Here is a 14147-nt window from a genome sequence, read left to right as displayed (position 1 = left end):
CTTCAATTCTTCACATATACACCTCTCCGTAGGGCTGCTTACAACCTGGCGGCTTGCTTCCCCCAGAGCAAGAGATCCAAAAGAGAGCAGGTGCCTGGGATAGAAGCCGCAGCCTTTTATAACCCAACCTCAGAACTGACATGCCATCACTTCCGCCATGGCTATTGATCACAAAGACAAACTCCAGTATGGTGTGAGGGACCACACCTGGGTGAGAATACCAGCAAGGGGGATCGTTCAGGACCATCCTTGAAGCTGGCTCCCCAGCTATGTGTTGCTAATTCTTTCCACAATCCCTAACAGGCATTCAATATAATCTTCATCTAGACCATTGTATCAGATCATCTGAAAGTTCCCATTTCCACCCAGAGTCCTGACACCTTTTGACCCACTGTGCTAGTCTGTGCTATGGTTCACAGGAGTGGCTACATAGCTACCATCCTGCCCCGGCATCTTGGAAATTCCCTTTGCCTCTTTGTTGAGTTGGAACTTTAGTTTCCTGGATCCTGTGTCTTCCCTGTTCTTGGTTTACTCATTTATCTTAATGGAGCACATTCTTTTGTCGTTTCCTGGGAAAGCATTGCATGGGAAGTAAAATTTATGAGACCCTGTATGTCTAAAAATTCCTTTATTTTCCCTCACTCTGGGTTGAATGTCTATCTGGGTATAGAATCCTACATTAGAAGAGTTTCTTAACCTCTTTCTGATCCTACTTTCTGTTTGAGTCTGGATCGTTTCCTTTGGGAGGGACGGAAAACTGAATTCAAACTGATGTAGGCCTTCTTTTGAATAGTTGGTATCCTCTTCACCATTAGACTTTATCTGTATTCCTCAGTGATGTGTACACGAGATATCACATATTAATTCATTTCATACGGTCAGGCAACAGTCTACCATTACAACATTATATCGGTTCTGCTCTTTATTTTCATACAACTGCATCCTTCTTGCATGTTTATGAATTTCCATATAAATACACAAAGTGGTGCTGTATTTTCTTTCCCCTTTTGTCTCTCTTTATCCCTTTACACCATATATTACACTTGCAAGTCTCATGCCACACGTTTTGGTAATTCATATGAGGTCGTTTTGCTTCTCTGTGATAATACTGCACTTATTACTCCCCACACTGGTGTGTATCTGTAGCTGTAAGAATTCTTTCCAAGCTTTGTCTCAGCTGTTTTCTCTTGTGAATTTCTTGGACCCTCTTCCATTATTGTCTTAAAGTTTTTCTTAATGTGATACCTAATGACATCTCCATTTATTTGGACTTTTTTCTCTCATTCTCTCCACTCTGATTTAGATTGTCAAGACTCTAGTCGTGGTCTTACCATCCTCTTGACATAAGTTTCCTCTCTTATCAAGTGATAAATCATTCAATACCTTAGGGTATGGGCCAGAAAACTTAGTCATTAACTAGCCTTTTACTTCCTAGAGCTTCTGTTCTCATTCCATACCTCATCCTCTAGATAGAAGAAAAGTGGGAAGGAAATGACTTGACTTGTAAATTTTTCTTTCTCCAGTTTTCCACAGTGTATCATCTGGTTGTGAGACAATGCTTCCCAGCGTTCCTTCAGAGATAGCAGATACTAGTTGCAGTCTTCCACATACATCTTACTGGTCACAGCACCCTTTTCTACTGAGCCTGAAGATGAAATCTAATCCAGCATTCCAGGAAGGTGTTGACAATTCAGATAAAATTGGTTTGTCATCTCTGGCTCTAGTAATGTTATTTATCACCACACAATTAGGAAAAGTCAGCTAAAATCTCTGGGTTGATATGTGCACAGGTGTAGCATAACCTTCAGATCGACAGAGAGCTGATTTCATGTGGAATACCACATTCTGTCACTTGAGGTCTTAAGAATTACGCACCGTAAGGAAGAAGTTAATTAAATAATTTTGGGGGCGCCTGGGTGGCTCAGTTGGTTGAGCATCTGCCTTCAGCTCAGGTCATGATCCCAGAGTCCTGGGATCAAGCCCCACTTTGGGCTCTCTGCCCAGCGGGGAGCCTGCTTCTCCCTCTCTGTCTGCCTGCTGCTCCCCTGTTTGTGCTCTCTCCCTCTCAAATAAAAAAAGAAATAAGGAAAAGAATAAGAAGCAATTTTGATTAACATATGAATATTCTGACTGAAACGTGATTGAAAAATATTCAGATGAAAGAATGTTAACAAATAATTATTTTATTGTCTAATGTTATAACTACATTTTAAAAATAATATTTAGACATTTTACTCAAATTCATGGTCATGGAGCTATTGAATTTGAAGTTGGTAAGCTAACTTTGTACTTAGCTAATACCATATTTAGCAGGAATTAGAAAGTACTTATTGATCTAGGAAAAATTACAAGGGTAAACAAAATATTTAAGAAATGTTTTAACTTGGTTTTTATTTCCTAAGTTGAAAACATTCAGGTCTTCTACTTCATTTCAGTATAAAAGCCAGGGTTCATTTAGATAAGTCAGGAAAAATAAATAATAAATATCTAAGCATCTAGGTTAATAAGTCAGTGTCCTAATAATATTCATATTTTGGATTTTGTTACTTTTAGGATTATCATTTAGGAATAATTGGATCATGTGAATGATATTTGTCATTAGGGTTATTTGCTACTGTGGAAAGCATGAGGAAAATACAGCAGCACATCCCCAGGACCGCTGATTGATAGGAAGAGACCTCTCCCCACTCATTTTCTGTTTTTGTCTCCTTAGCCAAGGAGATAAAAAGTTTTTGGAAGTGACTATACGGAGCAGAAACAAATGTATCATGTCTTCATGGAGCTTTGCTTGACCCATAGCAGTTCTTGCCAGGAAGGCAGAACTCCTGGTGACACTGAAAGAGGTCAAGGCTTGCAGATCCAAGATGCTGGAATTTACTTGGCATGATAGTTCATTTCTGTCTGGGCTTCCTATTACTTTTCTACTTTTGTGCTTCATGCTACCACATAAGGACATGTTGACAGTGAAACTTTCTGGAACTAAGCTCTGCATCAGTGAGGCTACCTCTTTACCAGGTGATATCAGTGGCCAGGTAGCCAGAGGACTCCCCTGTCTTGGGCTGTGTCCCAGAAGGCCCCTCCCCCCACCAACAACTGGACTTCCATCATTGGGAGATACCATACAGAACATTAATATTATACTTATTGGAGGGTAATGTTATACAACCATAAGAGAGTTGTTAGTAATGAAGGAATATGAAGTTAATTGAAAAAAGCAGGACAGAAATTTTATATATAGTATGACTTCAAGTCTATAAAAATGCAAAGATAAAAAATAGAAATATGTATGGTAAAATTTTACTCACTGTTTTTATTTTGTTTTTAATTTCTGTATTTTGCAAAGATATCTTACTGGCCCACTTTTTAAAATCTGAACTTAATTGTGCAAATAAAATTTTCATAGGGATCTCTTATATTTTAAAATTTTAACCCAACTCTAGTATATACACACGTCATTTCATGAGTTTATTGTTGTGAGGAGAGTGATTTTTGCATTGGATACAGTACTTTTCCAGTTTCCTACTTACTGCTATATAGATATGTACATGGATTTAAAACAATGAGTCAATAACTAGTACTAGTCTTACGGCACAAGTAAATTTCTATTACAAACAGTATTCTGTGTGGGGCACCTGGGTGGCTCAGTGGGTTAAGCCTCTGCCTTCAGCTCGGGTCATGATCTCAGGGTCCTGGGATCGAGCCCCGCATTGGGCTCTCTGCTCAGCTGGGAGCCTGCTTCCCTTCCTCTCTCTCTGCTGCCTCTCTGCCTACTTGTGATCTCTCTCTCTGTCAAATAAATAAAAATCTAAAAAAGTGGAGAGGAGTCAAGATGGCGGAGAAGTAGCAGGCTGAGACGACATCGGGTAGCAGGAGATCAGCTAGATAGCTTATCTAACCATTGTGAACACCTACAAATCCAACGGGAAATCGAAGAGAAGAAGAGCAACAATTCTAGAAACAGAAAATCGATCACTTTCTCAAAGGTAGGACGTGCGGAGAAGTGAATTCAAAGTGATGGGAAGAGAGACCCTGGGGGGAGGGGCCGGCTCCCGGGAAGTGGCAGAGCAATGGAGCACAAAATCGGGACTTTTAAAAGTCTGCTCCACTGGGAGACACCGCTCCAGAGGCTAAACGGGGGGGAAACCCAGGCGGGGTCAGCATAACCCCAGGTCCCGCGGGGTCATAGAAGGACCGGGGGTGTCTGAGTGCCGCAGAGCTTGCAGGTGTTAGAGCAGGGAAGCTGGCTACAGCGACAAAGCCGAGGAGTGAGCTCTAAGCCCGGGGTTACCTTGTGCTGGTCGCAGGCTGGTGGGCTCGGAGTGCAGCCGGAGGCCATGGAGACGGAAGCGACTGGGCGCTTTTCTCTAGGTTCCAGCAATTGACTGCTTTCCTACCGGCGCGACCGCAGGCCAGGGAGGTGGGGTGGTTGGGCGCTTTACTCTGAGGGCGCACTAAGGAGCGGAACCCCAAGCTCTCGGCTCCTCCGGGCGGAGACTGGGAGGCCGCCATCTTCACTCCCGCCCTCCGGAACTCTACGGAAAGCACTCAGGGAACAAAAGCTCCCGAAAGCAAACCCGAGCGGATTACTTAGCCCAGCCCCTGGCAAAGGCGGTGCAATTCCGCCTGCAGCAAAGACACTTGAGAATCACTACAACAGGCCCCTCCCCCAGAAGATCAACAAGAAACCCAGCCAAAACCAACTTCGCTCACCAAGAACAGCGGAATTCCACAGCAGGAGAAAGCAAATCTTATCTGGACATAATGACAAGGCGGAAAAACTCACCTCAAAAAAAAGAACAAGAGGCCGTACCGAAGGCTGGAGACCTAATCAATACGGACATTGGTAACATGACAGATCTAGAGTTCAGAATGACGATTCTCAAGGTTCTAGCCAGGCTTGAAAAAGGCATAGAAGATATTAGAGAAACCCTCTCCGGAGAGATAAAAGCCCTTTCTGGAGAAATAAAAGAACTAAAATCTAACCAAGTTGAAATCAAAAAAGCTATTAATGAGGTGCAATCAAAAATGGAAGCTCTCACTGCTAGGATAAATGAGGCAGAAGAAAGAATTAGTGACATAGAAGACCAAATGACAGAGAATAAAGAAGCTGAGCAAAAGAGAGACAAACAAATACTGGACCACGAGGAATTCAAGAGATAAGCGACACAACATAAGAATAATTGGGATTCCAGAAGAAGAAGAAAGAGAGAGGGGAGCAGAAGGTATATTGGAGACAATTATTGGAGAGAATTTCCCTAATATGGCAAAGGGAACAAACATCAAAATCCAGGAGATGCTAAGAATGCCCCTCAAAATCAATAAAAATAGGTCCACACCTCGTCACCTAATAGTAAAATTTACAAGTCTTAGTGACAAAGAGAAAATCCTGAAGGCAGCCCGGGAAAAGAAGTCGGTAACATACAAGGGTAAAAACATTAGATTGGCAGCAGACCTATCCACAGAGACCTGGCAGGCCAGAAAGAACTGGCATGATATATTCAGAGCACTAAACGAGAAAAACATGCAGCCAAGAATACTATATCCGGCTAGGCTATCATTGAAAATAGAAGGAGAGATAAAGAGCTTCCAGGACAAACAAAAGCTGAAAGAATTTGCAAACACCAAACCAGCTCTACAGGAAATATTGAAAGGGGTCCTCTAAGCAAAGAGAGACCCTAAAAGTAGTAGATCAGAAAGAAACATAGACAATATACAGTAACAGTCACCTTACAGGCAATACAATGGCACTAAATTCATATCTCTCAATAGTTACCCTGAATGTTAATAGGCTAAATGCCCCAATCAAAAGACACAGGGTATCAGAATGGATAAAAAAAACAAAACCCATCAGTATGCTGCCTACAAGAAACTCATTTTAGACTTGAAGACACCTCCAGATTTAAAGTGAGGGGGTGGAAAACAATGTACCATGCTAATGGACATCAGAAGAAAGCTGGGGTGGCAATCCTTATATCAGATCAATTAGATTTTAAGCCAAAGTCTCTAATAAGAGATGAGGAAGGACACTATATCATACTCAAAGGGTCTGTCCAACAAGAAGACCTAACAATCTTAAATATCTATGCCCCTAACATGGGAGCAGCCAACTATATAAACCAATTAATAACAAAATCAAAGAAATACATTGACAGTAATACAATAATAGCAGGGGACTTTAACACTCCCCTCACTGAAATGGACAGATCATCTAAGCAAAAGATCAACAAGGAAATAAAGGCCTTAAATGACACACTGGACCAGATGGACATCACAGATATATTCAGAACATTCCATCCCAAAGCAACAGAATATACATTCTTCTCTAGTGCACATGGAACATTCTCCAGAATAGACCACATCCTGGGTCATAAATCAGGTCTCAATCGGTACCAAAAGATTGAGATCATTCCCTGCATATTTTCAGACCACAATGCTCTGAAGCTAGAACTCAATCACAGGAAATTTGGAAAGAATGCAAATACATGGAGACTAAACAGCATCCTTCTAAAAAATGAATGGGTCAACCAGGAAATTAAAGAAGAATTGAAAAAATTCATGGAAACAAATGATAATGAAAACACAACGGTTCAAAATCTGTGGGACACAACAAAGGCAGTCCTGAGAGGAAAATATATAGCGGTGCAAGCCTTTCTCAAGAAACAAGAAAGGTCTCAAATACACAACCTAACCCTACACCTAAAGGAGCTGGAGAGAGAACAACAAAGAAAGCCTAAACCCAGCAGGAGAAGAGAAATCATAAAGATCAGAGCAGAAATCAATGAAATAGAAACTAAAAAAACAATAGAACAAATCAACGCAACTAGGAGCTGGTTCTTTGAAAGAATTAATAAGATTGACAAACCCCTGGCCAGACTTATCCAAAAGAAAAGAGAAAGGACGCAAATAAATAAAATCATGAATGAAAGAGGAGAGATCACAACCAACACCAAAGAAATACAAACAATTATAAGAACATACTACGAGCAACTCTACGCCAACAAATTTGACAATCTGGAAGAAATGGACACATTTCTAGAGACATATAAACTACCACAACTGAACCAGGAAGAAATAGATAACCTGAACAGACCCATAACCAGTAAGGAGATTGAAACAGTCATCAAAAATCTCCAAACAAACAAAAGTCCAGGACCAGACGGCTTCCCAGGGGAATTCTACCAAACATTTAAAGAAGAATTAATTCCTATTCTCCTGAAACTGTTCCAAAAAATAGAAATGGAAGGAAAACTTCCAAACTCATTCTATGAGGCCAGCATCACCTTGATCCCAAAACCAGACAAGGATCCCACCAAAAAAGAGAATTACAGACCAGTATCCCTGATGAACACAGATGCGAAAATTCTCACCAAAATACTGGCCAATAGGATCCAACAGTACATTAAAAGGATTATTCACCACAACCAAGTGGGATTTATTCCAGGGCTGCAAGGTTGGTTCAACATCCACAAATCCATCAATGTGATACAATACATTAATAAAAGAAAGAGTAAGAACCATATGATACTCTCAATAGATGCCAAAAAAGCATTTGACAAAGTGCAGCATCCCTTCCTGATTAAAACTCTTCAAAGTGTAGAGATAAAAGGCACATACCTCAATATTATCAAAGCCATCTATGAAAAACCCACCGCAAATATCATTCTCAATGGAGAAAAACTGAAAGCTTTTCCGCTAAGGTCAGGAACACGGCAGGGATGTCCGTTATCACCACTGCTGTTCAACATAGTACTAGAAGTCCTAGCCTCAGCAATCAGACAACAAAAAGAAATTAAAGGCATCCAAATTGGCGAAGAAGAAGTCAAACTATCACTCTTTGCAGATGATATGATACTATATGTGGAAAACCCAAAAGCCTCCACTCCAAAACTGCTAGAACTTATACAGGAATTCAGTAAAGTGTCAGGATATAAAGTCAATGCACAGAAATCAGTCGCATTTCTTTACACTAACAACAAGAAAGAAGAAAGAGAAATTGAGGAGTCAGTCCCATTTACAATTGCACCCAAAACCATAAGATACCTAGGAATAAATCTAACCAAAGAGGCAAAGAATCTATACTCAGAAAACTATAAAGTCCTCATGAAAGAAATTGAGGAAGACACAAAGAAATGGAAAAATATTCCATGCTCATGGATTGGAAGAACAAATATTGTGAAAATGTCTATTCTACCTAAAGCAATCTACACATTTAATGCAATCCCTATCAAAACCCCATCCATTTTTTTTTAAGAAATAGAACAAATAATCCTAAAATTCATATGGAACCAGAAAAGACCTCGAATAGCCAAAGGAATATTGAAAAACAAAGCCAAAGTCGGTGGCATCACAATTCCAGACTTCAAGCTCTATTACAAAGCTGTCATCATCAAGACAGTATGGTACTGGCACAAAAACAGACATATAGATCAATGGAACAGAATAGAGAGCCCAGAAATAGACCCTCAACTCTATGGTCAACTAATCTTTGACAAAGCAGGAAAGAATATCCAATGGAAAAAAGACAGCCTCTTCAACAAATGGTGCTGGGAAAATTGGACAGCCACATGCAGAAAAATGAAATTGGACTATTTCCTTACATCACACACGAAAATAGACTCAAAATGGATGAAGGACTTCAGTGTGAGAAAGGAATCTATCAAAATCCTTGAGGAGAATGCAGGCAGCAACCTCTTTGACCTCAACTGCAGCAACTTCTTCCTAGGAACATCGCCAAAGGCAACGGAAGCAAGGGCAAAAATGAACTATTGGGATTTCATCAAGATCAAAAGCTTTTGCACAGCAAAGGAAACAGTTAACAAAACCAAAAGACAACTGACAGAATGGGAGAAGATATTTGCAAACCACATATCAGATAAAGGGCTAGTATCCAAAATCTATAAAGAGCTTATCAAACTCAATATCCAAAGAACAAATAATCCAATCAAGAAATGGGCAGAGGACATGAACAGACATTTCTGCAAAGAAGACATCCAGATGGCCAACAGACACATGAAAAAGTGCTCCACATCACTCGGCATCAGGGGAATACAAATCAAAACCACAATGAGATACCACCTCACACCAGTCAGAATGGCTAAAATTAACAAGTCAAGAAATGACAGATGCTGGCGAGGATGCGGAGAGAGGGGAACCCTCCTACACTGCTGGTGGGAATGCAAGCTGGTGCAACCACTCTGGAAAACAGTGTGGAGGTTCCTCAAAAAACTGAAAATAGAGCTACCCTACGACCCAGCAATTGCACTCCTGGGTATATATCCTAAAGATACAAACGTGGTGCTCCGAAGGGGCACATGCACCCAAATGTTTATAGCAGCAATGTCCACAATAGCCAAACTGTGGAAAGAGCCTAGATGTCCATCAACAGATGAATGGATCAAGAAGATGTGGTATATATACACAATGGAATACTACGCAGCCATCAAAAGACATGAAATCTTGCCATTTGCGACAAAGTGGATGGAACTAGAGGGTATCATGCTTAGCGAAATAAGTCAATCAGAGAAAGACAACTATCATATGATCTCTTTGATATGAGGAAGTGGAGATGCAAGGTGGGGGGGTTTGGGGGGAGGTAGGAAAAGAAAAAATGAAAAGATGGGATTGGGAGGGAGACAAACCATAAAAGACTCAATCTCAAAAAACAGACTGAGGGTTGCTGGGGGGAGGGGGGACGGGAGAGGGTGGTGGGGAAATGGACATTGGGGAGGGTATATGCTATGATGAGTGCTGTGAAATGTGTAAACCTGGCGATTCACAGACCTGTACCCCTGGGGATAAAAATGCATTATATGTTTATTAAAATAAAAGAAATTTAAAAATTTTTTAAAATAAGAAAAAAATTCTAAAAAACTACAGCAAGAACAACAAAGAGTATTCTGTGTAAGAAGCCATCTTTCAGTTGGCTTATCCTAATAGTACTGACTAGGGACACAAATTTTAGCACACAAATGCTCACACCTGAAATGTCCCACTAGCATCCCCAGTAGTCACTCTCTGTTAACAGTTGTTCTAAACTTTGTTGTTGTGACAACCCAGTCCTGTTTTATTTGTTGTTTGTGAAGCCACCCTTTTCTTTTAAATAGTAGAATGTGGCCTATTCAAGCTGGGTATTTATTTTCATTTATGTAAATCAAAACTAATTTGCTTTTGAAGATTGGCAAATTCTCTTGACATAGGTAGAACTTTTGAGGATATTGTTCTCCCTTTTTTGGTCATTAAATATATTTTTAATGTTCAATTTTACTCACAATCAAGGGAATACAAATTAAAATATAGTAGCATGTTCATCTACCAGATCTGAATTGGCTATTTTCCCTGCATAAGCACTACCTCATTAAGGAAGGGACTACTTTACGATGGCTCCCAGCAGCTGAGGCTCCCGAGCTCACTCACTCTGCAGCAGACCAGCCTGGGCTGGTTATCATGGCGAGGGGTGGAGAGAGAATGGAAACTCGTGGGCATCTTGAGGCCCTACCTCAGAACTGGCACCTCAGAGGATATTGTTCTTTTTTTTTTTTTGAGGATATTGTTCTTTAAAGTATCTGAGTCAATGCTTTATGCAGAACATTATTTTAAAAAATAAAGAGAAGCAAGCAATTAATGCTTTTCTTCTTCAGCTAATTGTAATCACCCTTTACCAGAGAAACTTAACTGCCTTGCTGCCTTCTCTCTCTTTCCCATACTTCTATTCATCCATTCAGTAGACAGCTCTTGAACATCTTCTATGTGCCAGGCATCCTGCCTGACTCTGGGGAAATAGAAATGAAAGATATGTACTCTGCTGTGCGGGAACTTGGGTGTTAGTACTTGTACAGCATCGCAGCAGACAGATGCTGTGATGGAAACCAGGGCTCTCACCTCAGCCCAAGAGGCTGGACAACTGGAAAGCCCCCTGAAGAGAGGGTGATGTCCAGAGCTTAAAGAGTAGGAAGCAAGGAAAAAGAGTCATTCAGGTGAAGAGGAGAGAATCAAGAAGAACCTATGAAATAGCAGTTACAATAAGTGGGAGAGAGAACATACTAGACAAACGTAACAGGATTGTCTGTCATTGCTGACTGCTGTTTTGATGATGGGGATTGAGAATTTAGGTGACAGCATTCTGCACAGCATGTATAATTTTTTTCCGTCATCACTCACTCACGTGGGTACAAGCATGGAGGAGAAAGGAGGTGATGAGTTTACCAGGGTTGGTTTTTGCCAAGTGGGTGCAGTACAGAGCTAGAAAGCTTGGGGAGGGGGTGATATTTGCAAGGGTGATTGTAATGATAAACTATGGACTGTAGGATGGAAAAGGAGAGATGTGGAGGCAGGAGGGAGTCGATGAAGAAGGAGAAATGTTGATGGGTCAGTGGACTTTGGAGGCCTCTTACTAGGGCCAAAGAGTTGTTACTTTGGGGATTCCTGAAAAAGTAGTTGGAGAATGTGTTGGCGTGTGTGATTTTGGACGTAGTTTCCAGTGGTGACATGATCGAAGATGTAACCTTGGAAGTGATGTATGGCAGAAGTGGAGTGAAGGGAAGAGTCTGTGTGAGGAGGCAAAGGCACTGAGACGTCTGCATGTTTGGTGGGTTGCCCATGCCTACATGTGTGTGAAGTTAACAAGGCTAATGATAGTAGCTGAGAGAGAAAGGGAGACTGTGAGCCAGAGAAGATGATGACAACCGTTACAGTAGACCGGTACAAACCCCTAAGGCTTTTGCAAAAGGAGGGAAGTAGAATAATTATTTAAAGGGGGTGGAGGGTGGGGGCATGTGGGTGGCTCAGTCAGTTGTGCCTCTGACTCTTGGTTTCACCTCAGGTGATGATCTCATGGGTTGTGGGATGGATCTCATGTTAGTTCCATGCTCAGGGGGGAGCCTGCCTGAGGATTCTCTCCCCCTGCCTCTCCATCCACTCACGCTCCCCCTCCTTTCTGTCTCTCTCAAATAAATATTTAAAAAAATAATAAAGGTGGCGTTGGGGAGGAAGGAGAGCCCTGAAGTACATACGGTGTAGAAAAAAATAGCCTTCTTTAACAGGATTGCAGAGGAAGTTGTCCAGAGGCAGCCATGTTTTAGGTAAGGCCAGCAGGTGGAGAGCACATTCTGAAGAAGTTGAGTTTACTGGGGTGTTTGCTAATCATGGAGCTGGAGCTATAGTGTGGAAGGATTTTGGAAGAAGGGGGGGAGTTTATTGTGCCTGATGAAGGGATGCATAGAGGATTATGGAATTAGAGCTTCACAGAAAAAGACTGGACTTCCGATGTCACTGAGGTAATGGAAGGAAAGACAGGATTCATTCTGATATCTCTAAGTGAACTTGTATTAGGCCAGTGTTTACTGAACCAGGAGAGCTAGGAGTCTCTGGATCTACTCTCAGAGGACACTAAGTTCACTAGTGATTTTTAAAAATTTGGATCATATTTTAATGATAGTCTAAAAGTTAATTTCAGTGCCCAGAATTGAGTTCATGTTTATTTGGAATTGCCACCACATAATACTACACATTTACATGAAATTATAATCAATATTTAAATCAACACTACAGGACCATGAGAATTTGAGAAAATTGGCTAATTATATCTAAGATTCCTTCCAATTCTAAAATACATTCATTCTGATTCTGTGTTTTCTTGTACATAGAGTACATTATTTTTTAGGTGTAGTTGTCACCCCTTGTCTGCAAGGGATATGTTCCAAGACCCCCCAGTGAATCTCTGAAACTACAGATAGTACTGAACATAGTATATACTATGTTTTTTTCTATACATACCTACCTATGATAAAATTTATAAATTAGGCATAGTGTAAGAGATTAACAACAATAACAAAATTTAAAAAATATAACAATATAATACAAGTTGAATGTGGTCTGTCACTCAAAATACTTTACTATACTGTGCTCACCCTTCTTGTGATGATCTGAGATGATAAAATGCCCATGTGATGAGATGAAGTGACGGGAATGACATAGCATCTGCCTTTGGCTCTTGTCATGATCCTGGGGTCCAGGGATCGAGCACACGTCGGGCTCCCTGCTCAATGGGGATTCTGCTTCTCCCTCAGCCCTTTGCCGCTGCTCATGCTTGCTCGCCCTCAAATGAATGAATAAATCTTTCAAAATAAATAAATAATCTGCAAATCCATCACCTAGAAGCCTTCACGATTAGCTTAGTGATATCCCTCTGGATCTGTTTATTTTTGTGTATGTGTTTCTGTGCCTCTTTCTGAATCTATTTATGTGTATGTGTAGGTATGTAGATCTCAAAAAAAGCAGGAAAAGATACTTTAAAAATTGAAAACAGGGTTATGCTAATCTATTATAAATGTTTTACCATGTCAGTAAATATGTTCCTGTATCATCATTCCTAACAGCTGCGTGTTACTCCATTCAAGGATTGTCGTAATTAATTTAGCCTGTCCCCTGTTTGGGGACATTTAGGTGGCTTTTAGTTTTTCACTTTGATGTAATACCTGTCAATAAACATCCTCCAATAATTTACATTTTTGGTCCTATTTTAATTATTTATGTTTCCCATTATAAAAAAGTAATCAACCTGATCGTATCCCAGATATAATCTAGAGTAATTTATTTGTGATCATACTTTTTTTGGTTAAAAAAAAATTACAGGTTTTAAAGGACAACACATACCTAGTCAAATGTTCTTTGTTTTTGTCAGTATGGGATTTTCCAAACTATTTTCCTTGGAACCCAAAAGCTTCTTCCATTGGAGCATCACCTGCTGCTCCTCTTGTATCTCTTTTCTTGTAAGAGATTTTTTTTTTTTTAATTTTACTATTAGGAAAAAAAATCAGGGGCGCCTGGGAGGCTCATTCATTAAGCATCTGCCTTAGGCTCAGGTCACAATCCCAGGGTCCTGGGATTGAGCTCCATATCGGGCTCCCTGCTCGGTGGGAAGCCTGCTTCTCCCTCTCCTACTCCCCCTGCTTGTGTTCCCTCCCTCTCTTGCTGTCTCTCTCTCTCTCTGTGTCAAATAAATAAATAAAATCTTTTAAAAAAAAATCAGTGATTAAGCCACTAAGCCAATCCCTAAGATGTAAAGTTAAGTTTCATGATTAGTGGCAGAGATGACCAGAGCCTATATGTTCTGACTCCTAACAAGAAACTTAGAATAAGTTTATTCTCTA

The 14147-nt window shown here is 40.6% G+C and overlaps 1 protein-coding gene across 3 annotated transcripts in view; it reads left to right on the top strand.

Moving 5' to 3' along the window:
* The window catches only part of DYNC2LI1 (dynein cytoplasmic 2 light intermediate chain 1), a 72350-nt gene that overhangs the window by 5893 nt on the left and 52310 nt on the right, over positions 1–14147 (top strand). The gene's annotated exons all lie outside the window — the stretch shown is intronic.

This window comes from Martes martes (genome assembly GCF_963455335.1).
Source record: "Martes martes genome assembly, chromosome: 9".
Classification (NCBI taxonomy): Eukaryota; Metazoa; Chordata; class Mammalia; order Carnivora; family Mustelidae; genus Martes; species Martes martes.
This window is presented reverse-complemented; position numbering and strand designations above follow the sequence as displayed.